At 43.1% G+C, this 25,096-nt stretch overlaps 1 long non-coding RNA gene across 1 annotated transcript; it reads right to left on the bottom strand.

Annotated features, from left to right (window-relative positions):
* Nucleotides 1-11,676: 11,676 nt before the first annotated feature.
* Nucleotides 11,677-17,795, bottom strand: LOC139680449 (uncharacterized). The gene is made up of 3 exons (XR_011699350.1): nucleotides 17,502-17,795; nucleotides 15,510-15,600; nucleotides 11,677-12,616 (listed from the first exon to the last, which is right to left on the bottom strand). It is a non-coding gene; the product is annotated as an uncharacterized lncRNA (long non-coding RNA).
* Nucleotides 17,796-25,096: the final 7,301 nt, after the last annotated feature.

Genomic DNA, 25,096 nt, shown 5'->3' with positions numbered 1-25,096 from the left:
TGGGAATGTGGCTTTGGAACTTTCCTGTTTTGTATAAATATTAAGTAGGCATTGAACTTGGTCTCCCACATCCCACAGAAGTATTTTGACCATTTGGGCTCAAAATTATCTCTTTATTTGGGTCCAGTATTCTGCTGAATATATAATCAAAATAGAAGAGCATGACAGGAGAGCCCTAAAGCAACTCTAGTGAATAAGACTCAAACATTAGACTTGGGGCAGAAATTCTGCTCCTGGGTTTGACTTAAGAAATCTTTCACATCCCAACTAATTGTCTGAGGCACTGGGCTTTATTTGTTTTGAGGAGATACTTGCATGTTCTTCCAGGACAATTTGGAAAAGTGAACGTTTTAAACCAGTGGAGAGAAGAAAACTTTTTGAGAGCTTGAAAATTTTAACTAGACCAAAAATCTACTTCTCCCACTGGACATGCAGAGGCTCAGCCGCCATGTGATGCTCCCATTCTCCACAGGCACTTTTTGTAGGTTGCGTTTGCCAGGCTGGGTGTGTACATGTTGCACACATGCATGCCATGGCTCCATCTCCATCCAGAAGTCTCCCAAAGTTTACCTGGAGTCACAGAAATGTATGTGGGAATTGAAAATAAAATTTCATCAAAGAAGTACTCACTTGTAAATAATAATGGCAATATTAAGTCTGAAATTAAAATAAGTAAAGATGCTTTTCCCCCCCATTCTTGAGTGTCTATTCATTTTGGAACGTGAATGGTGACGGATCAGACCAGCAATGTCCAGTCTCTTGGGGATGGTGGTTCCTACTGAAAGCTCTTGAGGACGGTCAACTTTGGGCCTTTATGTGACCAGGTGGCCAGACATGTTTTCAGGTGACTGAAACTGAATCACTTCTTGTACATTAGTGCCACAATATGGGACATATTCCTGTCACATAACCTCACCCAGCACCATTGGGACACTGTCAGAAGGAGGGACAGCTCCTGCACTTTGGTCACCTGGCAGAGACACCTCCCACCACTTAACAGAGACAAGGCAGAGGACGGGCTGAAGGCCACTTGGGTCAGGCACTGGGCTCATGATCTCCTTCTCTTCAGAAGTGGCAGCAGGAAGAAGATGGGAGGGCACAGGAAGTTAAGGAGATTTCACTTAACAGTTAAAACCTCTATGTGAGTGAAGCCTTGAGCCTGTTTTGCTTCAAACAATGTTCCATTCAAAGTATGACTCAACTTTTGGGGCCCAATCCAAAGCCCACTAAAGACAATGAGAGTTTTTCCATTGAATCAAGCAGCCTTTGGATGTGGGCCTTGATCCTGATCCTGAAAGCCTGATTCACATGAGAAAGGCTACACAGGAAAGATTAGCTCTAGAAATCCTTGTTGAGATTGTACCCAATCCTTCCTAAGTGTTCCAAAGTAAACCAATGAAGCCAATCTAGTCTGATGGTCTGCTCACTATCCCAAACTTCACCCAACTTTTGATGGTTCCAGGGATTTATAAGGATAAATCCTTGGTCCCACACTTCACAGAAGTGTTCATGTTTGCAGCGCCAATAAATTGTTTTTCTTCTCTCTTGACTTTTTTATCAGAATGTAGTTCATGAACCATTCAGTGCAGACTTCAGTAAATGCCACACAGTTCATGTTAAAGCCTAAGGTCCAGTTAAAATTAAAAGTGTCTTCATTACATTAGTGTTTAAACTATAATGGAGGTTAAATTAATGGAGTTAATGCTTTCATACACTACTTTTTGGGGCAGGGTTTTTAATAGAAAAGGTATAAGGCAGCCACTTTGGAAGATAACATTCATTATGTTGGAATAAGATGCCTTTAAACACCATTATTCAATTGTAAAAAAAGAGGAAGATCAAACAATGCAATATTTGGGCTTTGCAACTCCCTTCCAATGGGCTGTTCTTTCAAAGCAAGTGTCATCTGAAATTATTTTATTAATTCCTATCCTATTCCCAAATTCCTGACCTCTGTATACAAACATCCTGTCCAAGTGCAGCTCTTTGGGCAGTTATCTGTCCTGGCACCTTCCTCCCAAACACATCTGGAGAGCTCAGTGTGTACCAAAACCTCTTGGATGCACCAAGCACAGACTCCACTCAGCATGTTTGGTTTGTGCCTGACAAAGCTTTGCATTCAAAACTGTTCCCTCTTCTCTTCAGTGCACAGTACATGGTACATAAAAAATATTTGGTTGTCCTGGTGGAGCTACAACATAACAAAAATGTTTTCACTCATCTGGTTTGTATTAACTTTACAAGGAGAATGCAGTATATGGGGAGAAATATTTTTTCCTGCCTGTATAACCATGTCTACACTCCAGCTGCTGCTCCAGTGTGGTACCAATGGGCTACAGTGTGACAGAGCACGAGGGATGGAGTCAGGAGTGCTGGGCAGGGGAGTGCAGATACAACAGCTCCTTTACCTCCACACCCAACCTTGCAGAGAATCTACTTGGGTGATTTCCGTCAAAGCGTTTTCTTGCAAAGCTGCACCGCTGCATTTTTAAGCGCAGCCAAAACCTCAGATTGCCTCACAGAACTGAGCGCTCCAGGATCCATAAACGTCATTTCCCAGGATAATCCTTGACTTTTGTTTCAGTCTGTTATTTCCCACTTAATACCCACAGCTTTTTAATTGGTTATTATTATTTGTTATTATATTTGAAATTTTTAAGAGTCTCTTAAGAAGCAACAAGGAGGACATAATTACAGGAAAATGTAGAGAATAATCCAAATCTAGTGTGACTTTACAGATGTGACGGACACTGGCTCTGGCCCCTGGGGAGGGAGACAGGAAGCTGCGGAGGGCCAGAGCCCTCAGCCATCATTTGACTGCAAAAATATTCCCTCAGAAGTAACTTTGCAAACTGCAGTCACACAATAACCAACAGCAGCTTCTGCACACCAACTCCCCTGCGCAGACCAGGCTGATGCCGTGTTTAGGGTGGGATAATCTTTCCCATTATTTTGATGCCACTGTAACTTAACATTTATTTACTTGATTTGAAAACAACCACTGATCTGCCACAGGACTTCAGGCAGGTTACTTCAGTGTGCTGGTTTTTTATCTTCTAGTGGTTTTTCAGACCTTTAGTTCCTCTTCTAATCATAAATAAAATATAAGCAGTGATGTCAAGAAAAGGGAAAGATGAGATATGAATACTGTACATGGAGAATGAAGAAAGTGATACAACCTTCAATTTTCAAATGGCATCTGCACCCAGACTTGACAAAAAATAAGGCTAATTTTATATGTCTGGTTTCTTTCACACCTCATGTTGAATGTTTAGCTCGTGGGTTGGTTTGCTATGTTGGTTCATACACTGCCATTACAAGGGGGAAGTACAAGATCAAACCTCAGCTTTAAGTTAGATTTATATTCAAAAATAAACAGAGATCTACACAACACTCCTGCCACTGACTTTGGTGTGCATTGAGTTCATCTAAAAATGGCAGCACTACATTTGACTTGGCACAAAATTTCATATGGTGTACTAAAGACTTAACTATAATTTATCATTGTTAGACAGGCAGAGACAGATCCTTGAATGCCAGACCTCCACTCAGTGGGCTGTGCACAGGGACAGCCAGACAGGCTGGACAGCGTCTGTAAGGGATCCTGATTGGGCTGTTGATTCAAGTTCAAGCTACCTTTCAAAATACAGCTTGAAGACTGAAATGTCCTTATCATGAAAAGAGGATCTGTAAAAACAGAAATGGGAAGATACAGAGGATGAGACTGGTGAGCACAAAGATTCTCCCTGTGACTCCCAGTGCTGGAATGACCCCAGCTGGAACAATCCAAGATGGGTGACTTGATTAAAACAGGGTGGTAAACAGGGAAAGATCATGGATGGAAAACATCAAGGGCTCAAACAAGGCTGATGCAGAAATGCCCTCCCTGACTGCTGCTCCCAGTGTGTGTGACACATTCCCACCATGGCAGGGTGGGTGGGGTGGGTTTGATCATTGCCTGATTGACGTTAATGACATTCCCCCAGTGGCTGTGGCTTTCCTCATACCACACACAGGAGGGTCAGAGGCACATTCCTCCTAAGTTCTAATGTGAAAAAAACATATTTTAGTCAAGTTAAATGATGCCAAGTGTTTGCTCTGGTTGCCTTAACTAGAGGCACAGTGAAGCTCTGCCTGCACTTCCCAACAGTAACTCAGCTCTTCAGACTGTACCAGGTACCCACTTGTAATCCAAGTTCAGCAATGAAATGGACTACACTCATCCTGTGCACTGGGAGACAGCAACATCTGTGGGTGTGGATACAAGCCCAGTGTGGTGTTGTGAACTGGCATGTTTATTTGTGTTGCCTGGAAGCTCCATTTAGGCATCAGGAGCACATGTGATAGACACAAACCAAAAACATGGCACTTTCCATGGAGGGCTTATTTACCTCTGTTGCTTTTGTCCTGCCTCTTAGGAAAAGCCTTACTGCTGCCAGTGACAAAAATGCACCAGCAATGGGAGTGGGAGCAGGTCCCCTGCCCTAAATACCACAGTGCAAGATCTGAAGTGTCACCCAGTCCTGACTATCAAAGCATTCTGCAAAGCTGAAACCTTGTCATAAGTTCAACTCTGAGTTTCTAAGCCCAATCCCCAAAGCTGATGAATATCTCTTAGGAAAGGAGAGGTGCATACAAATGCATTGCTTGCTTGCATTTCAGATGCCCTGTACCAAAGGGAAAGGTCACATGGCCATGGCAAACACTCAGCAGATCCCAGGAAAGCTAATGGCAATTGTTAAAGCTCAGAATTCCTGAAAATTTGAATCTGTGTTAGGACCCTGTTTTGGAAATTTCAGTTTATAAATAATTGATTGATGCCATACCCAAATTTAAGGATGCCAATGAAGGTAGCAAAGTCCATGTGCTGAAGGCTTCCCAAGACAGTTTCATAAGAGCTCTGCAGGGTGTCAGTGAAACCTGAGTGCCACAGACTCACCCTGGCTGTGCTGCTCCAGCCTGGCACGGCTGCTGCATGCGTGTTCCATCCTGTTCTCTCTTCCACCCTTACAATCTCTCACTGGGATCAGTACCAACCCTCTGGAAGCAAAACACAGGTTAGCCTGCACTGTTCAATGGCACGGCTGGAGGAGGAGGACGAGGAGGAGGAGGAGGAGGAGGAGGAAGGCTGCCTTTCTCTATTCTCCCTCATGCACACAGTGGTTGGTGATGGCTCAGCCCACTCCAGCCCTTGACAGGCTGACCAGGATCCCAGGCTGGCCCAGCCATGCTCCTCACGCCTTGCAGAGCACTGGGATGGGCAGCTGCAGGTGGAGCCATGGGCAGCCCCAAGCTCCTCCTGCAGACGCTGCCCAGAGCACAGCCCACAGCCACGTGGGCCTGGGCCTGAACCGCCTTCACACTGACACTTTCACCACCACGTGCACACAACCAGGAACCCTTCCATATAGGAATTCCCTTGGGGTCTCAGGATCTGGATGAAGTGTCAGTGCAGATCTGTTTATAGCACGATAAATATTTGTGTAAACATATAGAGGAAAAGAAGGCACATTTTTAAATTAATTAGAACACACTGAGAAAGGAAGATTAAACAGTGAAAACCTTTCACATCCATATTCTGGTCTCATTTCCTAGTTAATATTTTTGAGGATAGAAATCTAAATCAGTCCATTAACAGTCTACCTCCTTTCAAATTTTACAAGAGCAATTTTTTTTATTTTCTTCCAATTTCCCTGATGACCCAATCACACATATGTATTTTCTCAGGATTACCACAGTAATTCCTTTGTGATGATGGTTTTATCCCGCACTTTATATTAAGACTGAATAGTGAGGCTCAGAATGTTAATCATGAAAAGAAGAATAACAGGATAATCAGTGGTTGCTTACAGAACAGTGAAGCTGCAAGTCAGCTGCTGAGGATAAACACCAGACACAAACAGGCTTTAGAAGTCATCCTGAAATACTTAAACACAATATATTTCCCTCAACATAGCCCTTTGAGGTCACAGTCTGGTCCCAAACAAGGTGTCTTCCATACAGAACACAGTTGACACCAATGTCAGGTCTTTCCAGAGGAAAATGGGGATGGGGCACAGGCTCCCACCTGGCAGTGGGTTCTTGCTGTGAGGAGCCAACTCACCTGGTGACTAAAGATATACTCTCTGTGCACATCACTCCAATAAGAAGCTGCAGGCATTTTCAGCTAATCATAGCAGTTGATCATGTTTGGCCAATTAAACTAAACTCCAAAAGTAACAGTGGAATTTGGTGTTCATGATAATATTAAAGGGAAAACCCCCATGTTTTAACATTATTTCTATGGTAGTGGGATCTACAGAGCAACAAAAGTCTGGGGACCATAAAATGGTATTTCATGCACACAGGCAGTAGTAAAGCATTTCAGGCAGCTTTGCTCAGGGTCCAAAAGGACATGGCAGCAGAAACAAAGCCAGAAGAACTGAGAGATTATTGCCCACAGATTACAGCCCTGCAAAATAAAAGCCCAGAGAGCTACGTATGTAGGAGCAGGATAGTCTGTCTTTGATGGCCTGAGATTTCTTATTTGTGCTCAGAGGGATCTGGGTCTCAGAAGATCTTCTTACAGAGCAGAACCAGAGCGTGGACTCGTCTTCAGATGGAGTTTGCTTTATGAACGGGAAAGAGCTGTCACCCTGAGCAGGGGATGCAGGAGCTGGGGCTGGAGTGGGTTTCAGCTCCTTTGACACCCCCAGGAGTGTTCCCTCTGTGATGCAGCCTGAGACCAGAAAGGATTCCTACCCAGGTCACACTCCCTGAGCATGGCTTCTCCCACACACCAAACCTCTGTCAGCTCACATCTCGTGTGGAGTCGCTTCCAAAACACTGGTGACAGGAGGGTTGGGGGGTTTGTGATCAGCCTCTTCTCATTGCTCTGCAAATCTGAGTCAGTCACAGAAATAAGAGGGACACAGGAAAAAATAGCAAGGGAGAAGTGGTTAAGGCATTCCTGTGTGACGCAAAAGGCAGTGATGTCAGAGTTAGAGACCACAGACACCTCTGCCAAAATGAATGGGATTCCAGCAGGCTCCAGCTGGTCTCATGGTTTGTGCATTCTGCGTTGTTTCCTGGATACCAGCAATTCCCAGCTGTAAACTGACAGCCTTTAACCCTTCCCTGGTGTGGGTTTCCAGGCAGTCACTCATGGGGAAGTTTTTCCCTCGCTGGTGAAAGATTCCAATATTTCATAACCAGGCATCTTGTATGAATCAATGGGCAGTTTAAAAATAACCCCTTGACCCCAGCTGTCTGGGAGAGCATCAGAACAATGGCAAAGAAAACCTTTTATACAAAGCAACATTTCTTATCTGATTCTTCAACTGCATCCCTGTGCCCTTGGGTTTCATTCCCCAATCACCCATGTAGCTTATTTTAAACTTGTCCAAGATCTCATTTTTCCTTGCCTACTTCTTCTTTTTAATTCTTTTTTCCCCCTCCTCTTCCTTCAAGCTAATTTTTCCTCTTCCTACCCCTGGAATGAGAAGATGAGGCATGGCTTTAGCACCGAACTCACCCTGGGAATAGATCTGAAATCTTGGACCTGACATACAACTCCCAGAAATTTTTGTGAGGGAAAGCATCCAAATTCTTAATCTAGTGGCTGATTCCTTCCTGGCACAAACTGAAAACCTAATTTTGGATCTCAAATGCCTGAACTTCCCGAAAGTAAAAATCTAGGCATGGATTTTTTTGGCTGAACCAGCCCTCCCACTGCTGGGAGGGAACAAGAGCTCAAACTCAGGCCAGACCAAAATAATCAAATATCTGATTTATTAATCACGATCAACCAAATTGCATTTAAGCTGCACAGGCTGGTCCCCTGCTCATCTCTCTGGGTACTGACTGAAAGAATAGACAGAAAACAAAAATCACAGAGAAACCAGAACAATGTGAAGTTGAGAGCAGAAAGTGTGAGTGGCTGTGGAAGTTGGTAATGAAACAACAAATAGATACAAAATAAGAGTAAGTTAAAATGGAATGATTACATTGTTCAACAGGGAGAGTATATACTTGGCCAAAACATAACAGTGTGTTTAACTCCAAGGGCTGAATTGCATCTCCAGCCAGCTCAGCACGAACTGCTGCTGCTGTCCCAGGGAGGCACTGACTTATCTGGCAGAGCAGCGGGGCAGCGACACCCAGCCAAGCAGCACAACATTCCTGCCTGAGCCCAGAGCTCCACACTTCCCCTCAGCCACCACGAGGGACAGGTTGTCCTGTCCTCACCTGCATGGGTCATATTGCCTTCACCAGCTGAGACTTTAAACAAGGCCAGACTTGTGTTCTTTTCATTTCCTGGCTAAGTTTTGAAATTTATGGCTCATCCATTCAAATTTTTCTCTACTAACATGAAAACTGATAATTCTCACATGGCAGTGAAAGTTCAACTTTAAGAAAAACAATAAAATAATGAAATTTCCTCTTCCTTGGCACGTGGTCAGGCCATAGGGCCAGGGGTCAGATCCCCATTCACAAAAGGGGCTTCAGCCCCCAGTGGTGTATCATGGGACAGCTTTTGTGGCAGCTGAGCACAAAGACAACCTTTCTGGCACCGCTCCTCATCGTCCAAACCTCCAGCTCATGGTATGGCTGTGGTGCAGCCAAGGAGACTCACAGCTTCCCATCCCAGCCTGTAAATCACCCTGCACTGGCCCATTTGCTCAGACCAGAGTCCACAGGGATTATTCTGCAGAACGTTTTATTTCTTCCTGCACTACAACATAGATGGATTATTTACCACAAGCTCCAGCAGTGGGGAGGTGTAACTCCAGTTCCTCAAGTCTTCTTCAGAAATAGTAAAGGTGAATTTTCCTTCAGCAAGACAGTGATACAAGAAAGAAGGTCAGTAAACTCAGCAAAATGGAGAGTAAAAAGGAACGTGATTTTTGGCTATGAATGCATCAAGAAAATAGGAAAGAAAGGAACAGAACAGATTAAGCTAAATACTATTGCTGGTGTAAAAGCAAATAGGCATGAACTGACTACTAATAAACTAAAGCTGAATGAAAACTAGAAGGCTCCAAATCAATTCAACAACCTGATTCTAAAGCTGTCAAATGTGGGAACAGCACAGACAGAACTGTTAAGGCAACAAAACCAGTTGTATAGCCTGATAGTGCTGAGAAGGCCCTTGAGTCAGCATCCCAAGCAGTCCTTTGTAGGCTTGTATTTCTGAAAGTTTCCCTTTCCTTTTTAGCTGCTTTAGCAGAGCAGACAAGCATTTCCCTTTAATTTCACTTGCAGTAGTGTTTTGATTTCTGAGACCAAAGAGGAAGAGGAGAGGTTGTGTTGGAGTCCCGGGGCTGACACAAAACACTCAGCCAGTTCTGTTTCTATCCCCACCTCCTCAGTCCCTCAGTCACTGCCTTCCTGCCTGTTCCTATCATTGTTTCCACCCGTTTTGACTCAGTGTATATCAGGTCAGAGCTACAAATAGTTACATCTTTCATGCTCCTACTGTATCAGTGCTGCACAGCCAAACACCACTTCTCATGAGGCATACAATGCCCACCTCACAAAGTACTTATTACTGGGTATATATAATAAGAAAATGTTGGGAGAAAGCCTAAGTCAGAAAGAGTTGATCCCCAACAATGTAATGAAGCTCCCTTTTGAGCTTTGGAAAGATCTTTGGGACCTTTGAATCCCATTGACACAGGTTAAATTATTTCTATAGGGCCTAAAGATGCACACATATGGTGCTAGTAGTAAACAACTAATATTAAACACAACTATGATCATGAAAATGGTATAAAAATCTGAACTGTAGAATTACAGGACAGTTTAGGTTGGAAAAGACCTCAGGGGGTCACTAATCCAACTGCCTCACTCACTGAGGGCCAGCTCAAATCCCACTGAATAGAAAGGATCTCTGACAAGGCAGACATGCCAGAATAGGTCTTTCCAATTCCTCGAGTGCCAAGAAAAGGACAGTCCTGTATAACCCCAGCAACTCCCGAGACAAAGCTTCGGGGATATTCACTGTGATGCTCACACAAATCTCTGGATTCCCCAGCTTGGTGGAAATTAATTTCATTTGAATCTTGTTCTTAAAATCATGGGTGGTCCTGCGATAATTATCAGCATGGAACCCCGCTGGAAGGCCACAGAATCACAGAGTGGCTGGGGTTGGGAGGGACCTCTGAAGACCATCTAATCAAAGCCCCTGATGAAGCAGGAAGATGCTGCAAAAGGCCAGTCAGGTCAGTGATATGAAGGCATTAGAGCAGCCAGCCAGCACACCATGATTAGTCACAGCAGAGATGAAACAAACCTGCTCGGCCTCTTTCCCCTTTGCTTTGTACTGATGTTCACAGATAAAGCCATGCGGGAGCAGCTGGAAAGAACTGCATGTCCTGTGGGAGCTCTTATCATGACCAGGGAGTGAACAGCCAATAACCACTCAGCAACTCACCTTGTAAGTTTAAAAAGCAGCCTGTTGTTTTAAAGTATGTTAGTCATCAACAAATTGGCTGGAGTGCTCTTCATTCCCTCAGTTTCCCCTCTCCAGTCTCCTCCCTCTGCTGGGATTAGCCAGCTGTTTGTCCTTAGGATATTTTATAGACAAGAACAAAAATATTTTGCCCGTTTTTAGGATCTAGCTTGTATCACCTTGTTTGGAACTCTAACATATGTTTTTTTCTATCATTGTTTGCTCTTCCTCCTTTGAACTCTAACCTCTTGGGACAGGGACTTTTTGCCATCCAGTATTTGTCCAGCATGTTTCTCAGAGTCTCCCTGTGCTCCTGTCAGACCACCAGCAACTTCAGGCTACACAGGATTTGCTTCTGTGATCCTTCACCACTGGAAATAGACCCAACTCCTGGCAGCCAGACCCTGATCAGAAAAGACCATGACGAAGGTCAACTCAGAGTGTGCCAGATGTCTGAGATGTGGGACCAAGCTCTGACAATGTCCCTCTCTCTCCATTCCTAGTTGTTCACACAAAGATACATTGCCCAATATAACACAGTCACCTTTTTCATTCCACATTTCATTACTTACAAACAATAGGGCACATGATCTACACAGGATTGACTGACTGATTTGTTGACTGATTGATTGATGCATCTCTTCAAATGTGTATTCAAAAACACAAACATCAGTTTCTGGCATACAGCCAAGCTGACCACAGACAGCAGGACATCCCCTGCCCACCTGCTCTGCCCTTGCTCCAGTAACAGTGCTTCCAGTATCAGCTTTGCTATTCCCAGGATAGCTTATATTGTTCGCAATTACTATTATTAACCCTCTGTAATTCCAGAAGTGCAGCTGGTTTGTTTAACAAGTACAAAACATGGAATTGGTAGGAGGTAGATACTTAGCAAACATCTCTACCCATAATTCTTATCATGGTTAATTCTTCAGAGTAGCTTCTCATCCAATTTGCAATCCCTGATTATTATTTTAGTTGCCAGTTTAGTTGTAGAGTTTGACTCCAACGTGATTGCAGGATGTCTTAGGGAAAATGCCACCACTGCCCTCTCCTGTCCTTTCCTTGTCTCCTGCTTTCATTCCTTCTTTTCCTGGTTTTTCGTTAACTCTGGACATACAATCTTTGCATGTGACACAGAAGGATGCCTAGGGAAATTTTTGTGCCCTGTTCTTTGTCCTGTTTTGAAGCCCTGGAGCTACAAATTGTGCCTTGCCTGTGTTTTTGTGCCTCACAGAGCACAAAGGTCTTGCCAGGGGCTTCGAGAGCCGGTGCAGTGCAACACCCACTGCGGGGCTGCATCACAGCCTGCTCGCCTTCCAGCCCTCCTGCTGCTGAGGGAAGCTCGAGGATATGAAATTGTCAGCGTTAGGTTGTTGTGTTCCTGGCATTTCACATCAATACCTACTTCTGAAAACCTCTTTACTAGGTCATGGAATAACTCTGGGAAAGCCTGTGTACTTTATGGAACAAGCGGATTACAAGAGTGAGGACAAGTTTGGGGCAGCATCCCTTCTCCCACTGACCCAGGAAGATTTGGCTCTGTGCTCTAATACTGAATTTTGCTGTGAAATTAGCAAGTTATAAAATCAATGATAGATAGTGATAGTGCAAAAATCTGAAAAATCACAGGCTAAACATGCCACCAAATCAGGGGACAGTAAGGATGAGAGAACACAGCTAAGCACACAAACAGCTCACTGATTCCTTGCACAGTGCCTTAGCTGCACAAAATCTGTGAATCACATATAAAACTACCACAGGCACCACAGTGCATGTGCTGTGCCTGCCCAGAGGCTGCTCTGGGGATGGGGAACCCGAAAAGGACAGAAGTGTCAGACTGAAAACTTTGTTGAAGAGCTTTTACACAGAGCCAGACTATTGAATAATTAGGAAAATATTCGTCAGACATAATATGACAAGAGTCTCATTTTGTCCTACATCAAAAGGAGAGATGTGGCATTTCAGTCGAGCCTCCTCCAAAATAGTTGAGAAACAGCAGATTCCACATTCCACCTCTATGACACTGGTGATAAAAGATATGGATGTGCAGAAGGTATGCAAAGACATGTCCCTTCTGCCTGTGAGAGGCTGGACAAACTCAGGCAAATGTTACTTCATGCTGGGACCAGCTGGAGGTCAGGACATACCCTGAACATCACTCGCCATAGGGAGCCGTTTCACCTGCGAAGACGAACACAAGAAAACAAGAAACGATTTCTGGTCATTCCCAATTTCATAAGCAGGAGTTACTAAAGAGGAAAGAATGTTGAAAGATTGTTTCTGACCACATGAATACCCAAACTCACTGTACAGGCAGCTGAATTCTTCACTGTGTTTCTGGGAGCGGGAAGGATTCAGAGCACTATGGATGGCACCTGGACACAGCACCCACCACTACCATTCAGTTCAGTTCCCATCAGAGTTACTTCTTGGATAGAAAACAGTAGGAGCAGCAGGGGAAAGGTCAGTCCAGTAGACCCAAAAATAGAATTTTATGTCCGAGGACACCACTAAGACAGAAGAAGGTACACAAACCCTGTTCCATCAAGGGTCCCAGTAACAAAACCAAGTTCTCCTTCAGCTGCAGAAGGAGTTCAGCTTCACAGGACATCCTGAAACTCCCAGCCACCCCAGTCCTTCAGCCTCCAGCCCAACAGAAGTTTCTCTGAAGTAGATTTATAGATCCAAAGGCTGAAAGACCTGGAGGGGAATATTATGGTGATTTAATTGACCTGAATACAGAGGCTGTAATTCTTCTTAAGGCTAAACTAACACACACGATCTTGAAAAGGATCTAATCCCATTGCAACTGTTCAAAATGGGGTGAAGCCACTGCTGTCCCTGATAAGCAACTTAATTACCTTCACTGCTGGCAAGTTGTGTATTGTTTATTTTAAAGTGACCTTTTTTTTCCCCTTTTGCTTTTAGCATGATTATCTTGTGTCTTTGTCTGCATAACTGAGGTGCCCCAACTACTGCATGGCTTTCATTGCACAAGGTGAAAAAGTAATTTCTACAATCCTTCCTTTGAGATGAATTTAGCTTCAAAATTTGTTTACCAGCTACTGGATTGTTTTGTCTTTTCAATCCCCTTTGGGTTTTTTGCATCCTGGTTTGAGTAAGTGGACATCAGAACAAGACATTGTGTTTAACTAAGAACATTATTAACATAGAATAGTTTTCATTTGTCTCGAGGTCTAACGGCTTTGTGAGCCATGAACAACTGTGTAACTTAAAGGGGCTGCCTGAGTCTCCAGCCACTCTTGTATCCTGATTTTGGGTGTTGAAATTATGTTGTTTTGGGGAGTTTCTTTGTTGGTCTTTTTCCTTTTCCTCTTAGACTTTTTTTCTCTTTTTTTGCATGCTGTGAAAAGAAGCTCTCCATGAAAAGTTAGAGAACAATCTCCCTTGGCCTTTCTCCAGTTCCTGGAGGTAAAAGCATGACAAGCAGCTTTATTTCATAAAACTGAAAAATAATCTTTGCCAGATTTTTCCCAATTAGAGACTATCAATCTTTACAATGAAGCCCTTTATTCACCATAAACAAAGTCCAATTATACCTCAGTTGGAAAGAGGAGGAGCAGGTGCTTCCACAGTCAGAATATGAGCACTAGGAAGATGGAAGGGCTTTGGTTTTAACTGTCTTAACTCTTTGCATGCCATAGCTGTGGATAACTGCCCAGAGCTGCTGGTGAACTTTGATGATCCCATCATCCAGACACAGAGAATATCCAAACATTTCTAGTCAAGGTTTCTCCAAAAGTGTCTGGCACCTTTTACAGCCAATATCCATGCAAAGCACAGCTGGAAACATACATGGGGCAGTTACAAAGTTCCGTTGCTCCAGGCACCACCAAGGTCTCCATCACATGAAGCCTCACCTGCCTCCCGGGCAGACTTAGATCTGGGCTCTCTCCCCTCCTGAATGTAACAATTCTGGAAGCCATGGGAAATCAGGGGAATGAATTTCACAGTGTGGCCTGGCTCATGATTCTCCCAAAAAGCAACTCTTTTCTCTGTTACCAAAGACACACCATTGGACTGGCCCAGGAGGGTGTTTCCTGTGCTTGAACATTATATTCTGAGATTATTCATTAAATATGAAGTATCCAGAGAGCTTTGTATTGCAGCTCAGCTTTCAATTTTTTCTGTCCAATATTTATTTCAGTGAAAATAGTTCCACTCTGAAACTATTTTTCATTAACACATATAGTCACAAAACTTTGAGGGACTCTCTTCTGTCACGGAACGTGATTCATCACTCTACCCATACAGGCCATGATTCATTTGGGTTGGTTTGCATTAGGAGTCTTATTTTAGCACTATCCTTAATCCATTTGGATTAGATTTGCTGGCAAAACTAGTGCACAGGATAACTATAACCTGCCACATAAAACAACTGTTCACCCTCATATTGGTGGTGTTGTATTTTATTGCAGCTTATTGAAAACTTACAGTGCATTTTTTCTCATTTTGTATTTTCTGTGACACATTGTAAAAGGAAACATTATGCTGCATGTGCTACTAAAATAAAATGCTTCTTTTTCTCATTTATATTCAGAAAGGAACTTACTTTACTGGAAGTGGAACATCTTCAGAGTTTCTAAGGTGTAAAGCCACAGGTTGGTATTCCATAGAGGAACATTTCCTGAGTTCCTCTGGGCCTGCAGCAGATTTGCGTGCTAGCCCACTGCCTCTGGAACCACACATCTGGGAGACGGAATTAGAACCAGAAGTCAAGCGAGTTGTAGCTTCCCAAGCATGTAGCTGGAATTTCCAAAGTGACAGGATGTTGTGGTGTCTCCCTGGAAGCTTTCCTCACCTTGCCCATGAATTACAGTTCCTGTAATTTCTGGCCACATGGCATCATGTGATCCCATGATGTTCATTAGTTCCACGAGGAGAACCACAGGAGGATAACCCAGCTTGGCTCCTGGGGACTGGAAAAGAGCTGCTAATCACTGGTGTAGGATGTGCATGTCAAAGCACCTACTGCAGATGGCATTTGTGAGACTGGGCTTCTCCTTCTTAAGAAACTAAATATGGATTTAAATGCACTGAGTACTTTACTGACCTGAAGTAAAAGTGTCAGGAATCAAAACTGGCAATGGAATTGGAAATGTAGCTGTTCCCACTGGTACGGTTGCATTTCTGTTCCTGCTGGGCTGATAAAAAGAATAGTGAAAGGAAGTGGTGAGGTGCAGGCAGCCCAAATACTGCTCACAGCCTCAAGGCAATAGTTCACACACATTATAGAGGCTACTGGACTCATGTTCTTTTTTTTTTCTTTTCTTTAGTGATAAATACTAGAAGAGGAGAGGAAAGTGATAAATTGTGTATTTAATTATTTACTTAGCTTAGCATTAAACCAGAGCTTAGCAATGGTCTAATAGCCTGGCTTACCTATCTCAGAATCCAAGTGCTCAAGACAGTTTGTTGTAAGAACTGTACCCTCTTTGAACCTGTACCTCTAACCAGCACATTGCTGTAACTAAGAATGGTACTGCACCTCCTCCACTAGGAAGGAACTGCAGCAGCCCACCTTGCCTTTGTCCAGGCAGTTGCAGGAAGCGATGTCTACTAGAACAGGAATGGAACACCTCAATAGTTTCATAATTTTGACAGTTTACTTAAGAGCTGGAGCACTTTTACAACAGGACTTTGAAATCTGGACTCCAGGGAGAAACGCCAGATTAGAATCAACCACAGTATCCCAGCTCTGAAAATTTCAAGCTTCATAGATTTCCTATATTTTATAACCAGTACTGGTTTCACAAGAAGAAATGTAGATCACATGCCAGTGTGGAGCTGGGAGAGAGGTAGATTTCTGCCTGCTGCTGCCCCTAAGCACAACTGGACACGTCTCTTGCCTCTCTAGCCCTGCTTCCCCTCCTGGCATTTTGGTGCTAAGGGAGATACTGTTTCTGCTCAGCTTTGAACAGTGATGAACCTCCTGAGGTCAGGTGCTGTCTGGATCAGCTGGGGACTCCTGGCATCAGAGGACACAGCAGTAAGTTTCAGAATAGGGAGATTTTGCTGCTCTTTGCTGATGTAGCCCAGCAGAAGCAGTGGCTCTCCCCACAGCCACAGGCAGTGAACCAGCCGAGGGAGTTTATCCCAAACAAACAAGGTTTGCAATACAGCACACATTAACCCCTTTCTCTTGCCTAACAAACCAAGCTCAAACTTCATGAGGTTTTCCACTCTCTCCAAAGCAAGGTGTTTATGCCATGGGTGTTTTCATTTTGTACAGAATAATGACAAGACTGTTAGGACTTAAGTGCTCTGTGTTCCTTCACAACATGACATGGACATTGCAGAGTGTCACAGAACAGCCTGTGAATAATTCCTAGGGCCTTCCCTATGAAAACGGAATTTACAAAGAATCTTCTCACTCCCAAGCACTCCAGGCAAGAGTATGGCATCATTCAGAGAGGAAGTATACCCACAAACCAGACAAAGGATACTGGCTTTAATTTTGCTTATGCCATAAACACTCTGTGGGACTTCAGAGGAACCATTTAAATCTGATATTTATTCACTTTGCTATGGACTTCTGTGACAGCCAATATCTATTTGATTTGTCCCTAGTTTGTGTGTTGTTTTCCTTTAACACACAAGTGACTGGATCTGAAGAAATCCTGTGGAGGGAGTGAGAAATTGCTTCTTCCCTCAAGGAGCAATTGAGACTGGCCAGGGACAGAAGGTTCCGGAGCAGACGAAAGAGCATAACAGACAAATGGAGTGAGACAGTCCCAGCAAGGAGCTCTGAGCCTGTGGCACTGACAGTGACACTCCTGAGAGGGATGATTGTGCAGGGACCAGGCTCAGAGGTGATGGGGAGAGAGCAGAGGAGCCTCTGCCCATGCAGTGGCCAGGGGAACTTGTGTATAAGTTCTTTCACTTCTGTTCTGTCTCAGCTAATTTGGAGTTTTCTTCATTGAAAACATTAAGCATTATAATTCTGATTCTAACAGAACCTGGCTTTTGGGGAATTGTTTTGTTCTGGCTACTCTGGTTCACTTGGTAACAGGTTCAAAGAAGTTTCCACAATTTCCAGACTAACCTGAAGGATTCATTGGTGCTTCATTGATGTCTGAGTCCTGCAGATCCAAGAGCCTGACTTCTCTGGCCTCTGCCTCTTGCTGGCAGGAGTACAAACTTGGAATGCTGTTCCTTATAGGAAGTATTAGTTTGTGCAATGATGAGAGTCTTCAGTTTTAATGTCCTTTCTCTGAAACTGTTGATTATTGGCACTGGTTTCAATTACTAAGATGACATGAAAAAGCTGCAATAAATTTCTGACAGAGCTGAGTGGAGCTTAGGACAAGGGTCTGGGCTTTTCAAAGCCTTCTGTCTCTGCTCTGTTCTCCCTTGTTCTTGAAGCTGACTGAGAGACTTCCACTGAAATGGCTTTGAGCATCCAGCTCTGCTGTCTTTTTTCCCTCGACAGAGGGCACGGTGTTGAAAGACCCATCATAATTTTATGCTCCAGACAAACAAAATAATAAAGCATTTGAAGACCAGATCTCCAGCTGCTGTTAACAAGTGACTCCAAACAGTGAGGAGAAGCAGTGCAGGGGGGTGGAACTAAATCCTGTGAGATGATTCAACTCTCCTTTGGCAACTGTTGTGTTAGATAACATGTTTAGGCTCCCTGATGTCCCTGTGGGCGATTCCTTATACAATTTCTGGAACACTTTTCCTTAACTACTTCTACATTATTATATAGAGGTCCACCACAGTTTTCTTACAGAAGTTAATCCTTAATTTCCTGTCTGTACTTATTATGAAGTTTATCCTTGTTCATACACACCTGATAGTTAAGACACTTAACCTTATGGTAAGTATCATACAAGATGAAATTAGCCTTTTCTCTTGACAGCTTTAATTGGTTTTGCTTTAGTTATATTTAACTCAATCTAAGAGAACTTACTGTTTCCTTACATGCAGCTGAATAGTTTACAGTCAGACTAGTTTATGCCACAGTTAAAAAATGAAAGGAACCCAAAGGTCACATTATGCTTACAAGGAAAGTCCATTGTGTCATTTGCTCATCTGATATGTAGGTTCTGCTACAGCTTCTTTGGGTGCTTTTTTCAAAGACTGGCTGCTGTAAACAGTGTGTAAGGAGGCACTGTGAAATAGCAGGCAGAGGTTGCACAGAGCTGCTTCACCGGCTGCCACAGTTGCTTGAAGTTGTCTCATTTTCCCTGCAGAATACAGTGCTGTAATCTCCTCCTCTAGCCTTCCATGCAATCCCTGTGCACTCCTCAGTTTTATAAAGTTCTTTTTCCAGCATAAAAAGCATTAGGGTGAACCTTCTAGGACAGCCAGGGCTGGGTTCTGGCCACAGTTCCCACTTTTGTCTTGCCATCAGTATGAAGACAGCTTTAAAAATTCTACCTGCTCAAATCTGCAAATAATAACAAGAGAAGTAAAACCAGAGTGGGACTTCCCAAGAAATGACCTGAGGAGAATTCAGCTGCATCCTTCCCTATCTTCACAAGCATCTTATAAAGGAATTCAGGGTGTTCCAGGGTTTTGTACTGCAAATGACCTGAGCTGTTATTTAGAATATTTGACTCTGCATTCAGCAGCCCCACTGTTAAATGTATTAGCATCAAAAAATATGGCAGTCTCTGCACAGAAATAAAAAGGCCACTGTAATTTCATATGCACAAAGTGGCTGTTAAGGGTCAGTACCAATCTCTCCACAAAATTACACTTCACCCCTTGCTTTCTAATTAGAGACTTTCTTTTATTCAAGATGGAAGTAAAAATCAAGCCCATCTTGATTAACTGCAAACTAAGCATTGGATAAAATTAGAACAGCTTCTGTTTATTCTTTTCTCAAACACCTTTAAATGTGGGCTTGATCCCCTTCCACGAAAGGGAGTGTTAAGACTGTGTGACAGACGCTTTTCCCTGGTGCTCCTGGCCGCCTGGCTGCTCTGCCTGAGAGCCACCTACACACATCCTCCAGCAGCAGGTGCCATGGGAAGGTGTGTCTGAGTCCCAGCCATTAATTCACAAGTTTGAGAGATGAAAATCCCATGGGAGCAGTGAAATGGCCCGCGCTGTCAGCACAGCAATTAAGCTGTCAGGGCTCTCATGTCTAACACGATGCTTTTTACATGATGCTTAACTCTTTTGCGTCCTCCTTGCATCAATCCAAAATTTTACTGTCAGAGGTAAAACACTAAGGAAACTTTACTAGCCCAGATACAATAATTTTAATATTAGATGGCATTGCTCTCCCCTGACTACAGGCTACTGTTACCTGGTTCACCTTTGCCTTCTAATTCAGTATTTCATTTCCCCTGCAGTTTAACAGACAAGGAGCCTATAGGCTCCCCCATTACAAACCTTTCAGACAAGCTACATTATTATTTAAATTAGGACATAAAACACAGAGGATTTTTTATTAAATATTTGGACGAAAATGTCCATTTAGAGATGAAATCTCAGATCTGAAATTTTAAGTGATACATACACAGCCAAACCATGGGGGAAGGAGGTTGAGTGAGAGAATAAAGAACAGGGAGAGTGAACAAGAGCATCCTATGCCAATGCATAATTAGCATGCCATCAGGGAGCGGGAAGGATGAGAGTTCCCTCTTCCTGGAGAAGGGAAACGGTGCAAGTTCCATACAAAGTCAGGTCTGGTAAAGCACTTTGCTCAATCTCCAGTGAAGCAGCAGGTAGTGCACTTGTATTTTATACATCCCAGATGAGAAGTGGAATGATCAGATTGCACAGCACAGGGGAAGATAAAGACACAAGAGCAAACACTCCCCTCTCAACTCTGTCCCTCTCTGTGAACTAACAGGTTCCATGAAATGCTTCAGTCAGCATGTCACAAAGATAAACAGGTATTTAAGCTGGAGTCTGATCTGACAGGATTTATGCTGGTAAGTATTTGTTATTACCCTCCTGTAGGAGATCAGGACAACACCTTTCATTCTGGAAATATTTTACATCAAAAAGTCAAAGCACCAAAAGTTGATTCTCAGCCAGACTGAGAAAACATTGCTTCAGTAAAGTCAGTTGAGCTGGACTGGTGGGAAATTGGGATAAGAAGATTATTTTTCTATACGAGCTGTGAGAGATCATTATCTTTTTCTAAAAAAAAGAAACAATATTTAAGGATCCATTTGCAAAGTGAAATGCACAGCCTGATGAGATGTGGAGGCAGAACAGACCTTATGTCTGATCTCTGACCACTTCCACTGCCTTCACTCCATACTGCTTACTTAAAATATATATATATAACATTTATGTGTAAGTCAGTCAGTCATATGCTAAGGAAAACTAGAGAGGTTGAGCTTCACTGCATGAGAACAATGCTTTAAAAAGGGAACTAGATCAGGAATGCTGACTTCCCTGTTATTGCAATTTGTACTGTAAATTTTGCTGAAATGTTTCAAGAATATATCTTTTTTGCTTCTATATTGCTGGAAACTAAAGATGTGAAAGATAATTGCGTCTTTTGTGCATATACATATGCAAGGATCTGAGCAGAAGAGGGAACTCTGAGCACCCTGAGGTTGTAGCCAGACCATCAATCCTGGAAAATCACCTTTCTCTGTTTGTTTCACAGGGAAATTACTGCAAAACATTTTCAAGACTATAGGTTCTATTTTTGTCTTCATCCAGGTCCAAACAGTGTGTTGCATCAATGTAGGCTTTTAGCTTTTGGTGAGAAATATTCTGTGTGTTTCCTAAATTGATGTGACAAAGGTTTTCAGGACCAGGCTCTGTGTGCCAGAGAACTGCTGCTGCTGCCACCCAGCCTTGCCCTTTGTGAATCCATTTAAGGATTGCTTTCCAAGAATTTTTTTGGTCATTACTATAATGGGTAAGAAATTCCTTAGAGTGTAAATTCTTATATGCAGTTGTTGAGTTTGGGGTTTAGTTGTAACAAATGGCATCAGCTGAAGAAGACAAAAGCTGTATATAATGCAAACCAGAGCCCAGCAATGAGGTATCAGGCAATAGAGTGAACAGAATATAAAAAGAGTGTGAAACTGAAAACCACCTGCTAGTCAAAAGGAGATTAAAAAGAGTTAAATGGTAAAGGAAATTTTGATAAGATTCACACCAAACCTGAGGGTGGGGAAAACTGCTCAGCTTTTTGCTGCAGACTTTACCTTGAGGTGTTAGTCATCAGTCTCCCATCCAGGGGTGTTCAAAGCTTTCTTAGAAAGCACCAAATGCAACAGCTAAAAAGTCTGAGACTATAATCAGGGTCTAAGATTTGCTTTCACCTGAATTCCTTGCCCTCAAGTGAAATTCTGAAGACAGCTGCCATATACTGTGCCATTTGCCATGTAACAGTATTCCCTGCTTGCAAGCCTAGCTGGTTCTTTACATGGAGAGAACTTTTCCAGAAGTTCTGTCTTCATCTCTTACCAGCTCTATCCATGTGCCAACAGGCTGAGTCCCTCGTGGCTCCTCCAAACTCTCCCTACAGCATGTGCTGTGCCCTCCAAATTCATCTGAGCTGCTACATCTCTCCTTTGAAGAGTCACGTTGCTCAGAGTTTTGTTTAACCACTTGCTTGTCAGAAAGCACAGATTAGACGTCTGCACTCTGTCATAACTCATTTCCATGGGAAAACAGGGTTGCATCTTACAAATATGATGCTCTTCAAATCAGCCTCTTCTTCCCTATTTCATACCGGTGTGGATTCAGGTTGTGGTTTTTACATTTTAACACTTCAGCTGCTCCCCTCATGCTCATTGTTTGTATGATCATTACAAAAATGTTTGGAGATGGTTGGAGACATTCCCACATCCTCTCTGGGCACACCTCTACTTCAGTAGGCTGGGACACAGATATGGGCCCTGGAAACCAGCCTTTTTGTCCTGGTGCTCCTGAGTTGTGAGAAAGGGATTCCTTCTTCTCTGCTCTACTTCATTGTTAACCCCCTGGATATATTTACTGTTGACTCAGCCTTCTATTTATCTTATTAAACATGGAGATCTGTTTCTAAAGTTAGGCTTCCCCTCAAGCTGTTTTTCCCCCTTAAAAACTCCTTTTTTCTCAAATCCTGGAAAGAACTCCCAATAACTCTTCTCTCTGACTTCATGCTGAGAATTATCTACTGCTGCATTGCAACCAAACTTATTGTTTGCACGATGGCAATAAATGTGCATGTCAACAATCATAAACTTAAGGTGATAACATCTTTTTATTTCCACAGGGTTCTTATCAACACGCAGTATTTGTCTACTGACCTTGGCTGAGCTGTGTTGTGAAGCCCAGCAGTGAGTCCATTCCTTGGGGCTGCTCTGTGTTTGTGGAGTGGCACTGGGATTACATTGCAGGTACTGCTGGAATACAACTCAAACCCACCAGTCCATGAGCAGAGCTGCAAATGTAGGAATCACACCACTGGCACCTGCTTCTGGGTTGTGTATTCACTGGCAAGACCTTGGATTTGGTGTAACTATTTTGCAGATAGCATTTCTTCATGGGAAATTCCAGGATTCTTGGTCATTGTGCCTGATGCTGCTTTATTTCAGGGGATGCTGTGGCACTGGGACATAATATGCTGTTATATGATTTTCCACATGTTGCATTCCTGCTGGTGAAACAGACACTAACATCACCACCTCCTAGACTGTCTTCTATGGCACACATGCCAGACCACCATGGATGCTCTCAGATGACGCCTTTAAAGGATCCCGTACTTCAGAAAGAATGGAAAGTGCAGGGCTCTGAAATACCAGTACAATTACAGCATGAGGCCAATCCTGACTGCAGGAAGATTCACTGAGAGTAAGTCTTACACATGAAGCTGGAATATGAGTACCTCTCTGTCTAAGGATTTGGCTGCAATTATACAGTAAGAAAAGCAACATTACAGGAGTCTGAAGTTGAACATTTTGAACTCTGGGAGACAGAGAAGCCAAAACCTGGGTATATAACTAAACTTAATGCCACTATTGGGAAAGAGCTGCAGAAAGCTGGAATTTGCATGTGGCTGCCAACTCCCTAATTATAGAGTCAGCCACCCTTCATCTGCTGCACCACAGGAACATAAGTGTGAATATCCTCACTGTGCCCCAAGTAAAGCACGTTTGTTGCAGCCACCATGGCAGCAGTTGGGGACCACAGGTCTCCTTTCCTAGTTCATGGTTTACTCTGTCTTAGTTTGCCCAGCACTGCAGAACCCTCCGTTCTGGTTGGCAGTGAGAAAAGGATCAACAACCCTAATCATCAACAAACTATGATCATAATTAAATTCAAATAAGATGTCCTGTACCACAATCACAAGCATCAACTCATCCTTGTTTGAACCAATAGGAGGTAAACAATGAAAGCATTTGGGGGGAGCTACAAGGAGGAGAAAAAACTAAAAACAAAACTGAAGAGGCTTTTTTGCCACAGCAATTTATAAGCACAAATTCTAATTAATGACAGCCTGAAGGAAAGGCCGAGGCAAATCCAACTGTTCCCGGCAGAATGAGGAAAAACCCAGAGAATGCAGAGTGTCTGGTCTGGCTTTTGATTACATTTGCTGTTCTTGTTGTTTGCATCAGCTTAATTTTAATTGCTGGTTGCTGTGTTACTGCGGCTCCAATGTGATTTCCCACAAACCAGCACTTCACCTGCACTGCTCCTCTGCCAGGTGGAGCAGGAGGAACTCGGGTAGAGAACAGAGGAAAGGAACTACACAATGCTAAGGAAACTTGCTTTCAGTAATTAAAGACAAATTAAGTATAATTTGTGTGAATGCAAATTAGATGTTAAATTATATAAATCTAAGCTGTCTGATCCCTCCTGTACAATAAAAAGGCCAGAGAGCAGGACTGTAGAGTGTTGGGAACTGCGTGTGTATGGACATCTGTGGATATACATAATACAGATATGCATGTGTGTATATATACATATGCCAGATATATTTAAGCACATACCTGATAACACTTCAGAAAACTGGGCTACTTTTTATCCTTCTATGTTGCCTTAAATGCTGCTTCAAATTGTAGCAGTGCATTGAGTGGAATGTATTGAAATATAGAGAACAGAACGTTGCTTTGAACCCCCGTTGCTTGTGATGGCTTTTGATACCATCCTAAAGACAGTAAAACAAAAAATTAACCATTGCATCATTATTTCTACTTATATTCTCTCTGTAATTAGAGGTGAATTTTCAGGAGTGACAGGAATTACTGTAGCAATTGTCAAAAAGGTAAAAACGACACTCAGTTTGCAGGTAGCTACAAGAATGATGTAAAATCAGGAAATGTTGAGCTTGTAGTTTTGATCCATCTGCCTTTTGATTTTTCAAATCCACCCCCTCACCCCTCCAAGTTTTGCATCACATTTCATATTGTCAGCCCCCCAGGAAATACAGAGGGAAACAATATTATGCTGCAGGTGCTTATTCACACTTCTGGCTGCTTTGGAATCTCCAAATCAATCCTAACTCTGCATTTTCCCAGCACATCAGTTCTGCTGTACCCCCTCACATGCTCCTTTTCCCACAGCTTTCTCTTGTTTGGCTCCATTAATCCTCTCCACAGCAAGTGTTGCAATGAGGAGAAGCATAAAAAGTGATCCCAGAAAATCTCAGAAGTAGAGAACGGGAGAAGTGAACTTGCCCTAGATTCTGTTTTCTCTCTTTGCAAGCAAGTTCCTAGTGGGATGTTC

The sequence above is a fragment of the Pithys albifrons genome, chromosome 18 (assembly GCF_047495875.1).
Source record: "Pithys albifrons albifrons isolate INPA30051 chromosome 18, PitAlb_v1, whole genome shotgun sequence".
NCBI classification, from domain to species: Eukaryota; Metazoa; Chordata; class Aves; order Passeriformes; family Thamnophilidae; genus Pithys; species Pithys albifrons.
Note: the sequence above shows the minus strand (reverse complement) of the source record. Positions and strands in the feature narration are given on the sequence as shown.